Genomic DNA, 2,203 nt, shown 5'->3' with positions numbered 1-2,203 from the left:
AGGGTTTTCTGGCCCATAGTTACATGTTGTAATTTTTTGTCTTTTTTTTTTTTTTTGTCTTTTTTTTCTGAGGTAATTGGGGTTAAGTGACTTGCCCAGGGTCACACAGCTGGGAAGTGTTAAGTGTATGAGGCCACATTTGAACTCAGATCATCATGACTTCAGGACTGGTGCTCTATTCACTGTGCCATCTAACCCCTCGGCCTTCATTTTTGAAGAGAATAAACATTCATTTAGTGTTTTAAGGTTTATAAAACACTTTATTTATATGTTATCCATTGGTGCCTCACAATAACTCTGTGATTCAGTATTATTATCCCTGTCTTACAGAGGAGGAAACCAAAGCAAACAGATATTAAAATGCCTTGTCAAGAATCCCAGAGCCAGTAAATATCTAAGGAGGATTTGAATTCAGGTCTTCTTGATTCAGGGAAAAGGCTGAAAGACTTCTTGTTATGGTTGTTTAGATGAATTCTGAGATCAATTAATTCAATAAGCCTTTCTTAAGTATTTAGAGTGTTCTAGACACCAGGAGATACAAATACAAAAATGAAACAGTCTTGATCCTCACATTCTTTCTATGTGGAAATAGAGAAATAAAAACACAATAGAGACAGATCGATTAGGATTTTTTAGGGGTATTAGGAGATTACCAACAACTGGAGGAATCAGGAAAGACCTCTCTTTAGATTTGATCCCCGAGTTGAGCCTTGAAGGGAGCTAGGGATTGCAAAAGGCAAGTAGTGAGGAAGGAGAATATTTCAGGTAAGAGGAACAGACAGTCAGCACGAAGGTGTGGAGGTGGGAGAAGGAATACTATTTTCTGGTTAAGAGAAGCAATAGGAGTAAAAATGATCTTTGGAAAATATTTAAAGGGAAAAAATTGATCTTAATCCCCCTCACCCTCAACAACAGATGACAGAACCTCAGATAGGCCAATTTGACTGCAAGATAGAGCTAATGAGGAAAAAGAAAATGGTCCCTTCCACAGCTACCCTGAGCTTCTGGGACTCTACAGGACACTTCACACTGTCTCTCCTACCCTGGGCTCTTGGCCTTAAGGAAGCTAAAAAAAGAGACCCAAAGGCTCTGGACGTTGGGCACCTCTCCAAGACTTTTGTCCAGTGGTGACTTGAGTTCCATACAAAGGCACCTGGATGCACTTTATTAATCCAATGGGTGAGGGGCTGCTGGGACTCTAGCTTCCTGCAGAGGGAGCAGTGGCTGATGTTAGACAATTGAAGGGATGATAGTCTTAAAGCTGAAAGGAATCTTAGAAAGCATTCAGTGCAAGCCTTTCATTTCATAGGTGAGGAAGCTGCTGGCCAGATTGAATTTCCTAAGATCTCACAGACAGTAGGAAACAGCAGGCACGTTCTCCTGATATGATGGAAAGACAATCAGGAGTAGGGTTAGGGAAGGTTGGCGACTGACTCTGTGTTTGTGTGTATGTACATGTATGTATGTAATATTTATAATTCCATAAAATTATTTTTTTCAAAGGAACTCTTTTTTCTCTCTGTCTCTGTCTCTCTATGTATAGGTAGATATAAATATATAAATATACTCAGTCTCTGTCTCTTTTCCCCTTCTCTTTTTGTCTGTCTCTTTCTGTATGTGTCTGTCTCTCCTTCCCCTTTGAGCAGCATAACAGTAGGGAAAAAATGATGGTTTTTAAAATCTCTGGATCTGAGTCGAAATTCTTCTATTTACTATCTGTGGGATTTTGCATCCTCAGTTTGTTTACGTACTAATTGAGGGGATTGGATAAGTGGATCTCTAAGACCCCTTCCAGCTTCTATAAATGTTATGATTAATCAAATCTCATCCTTTTCAGGGAAGGTGCAAAACTTCTGTATCTTTTTTTGTTCCTAGTCCTTTGCATGTTAGCCATATTATTATTATTAGCCTTCTAGGTTTTTGAGAGTAGGTCTTGTTTTTGCCTTCCTTTCTATCTTTAGCTCTTAGCAAAGTACCTGGCACACAGTATGTGCTTAATAAATATTTGTTGACTGATCATATGCATTTATATGAAGGAAGATGGAAAGAGTATATGAGTGAAGATACCTGAATTCTGATTTTAACTGTCTTTGGTTGTATGATTTTGGGCAAGTAATTTCTTTTCTGAGGTTTAAATTCTCCAACTATAAAGTAATGTGGTTTAATTATAGCATCTCTAAGGTTTGATATTAAACTTTAACAT

The sequence above is a fragment of the Sminthopsis crassicaudata genome, chromosome 3 (assembly GCF_048593235.1).
Source record: "Sminthopsis crassicaudata isolate SCR6 chromosome 3, ASM4859323v1, whole genome shotgun sequence".
NCBI classification, from domain to species: Eukaryota; Metazoa; Chordata; class Mammalia; order Dasyuromorphia; family Dasyuridae; genus Sminthopsis; species Sminthopsis crassicaudata.
This window is presented reverse-complemented; position numbering follows the sequence as displayed.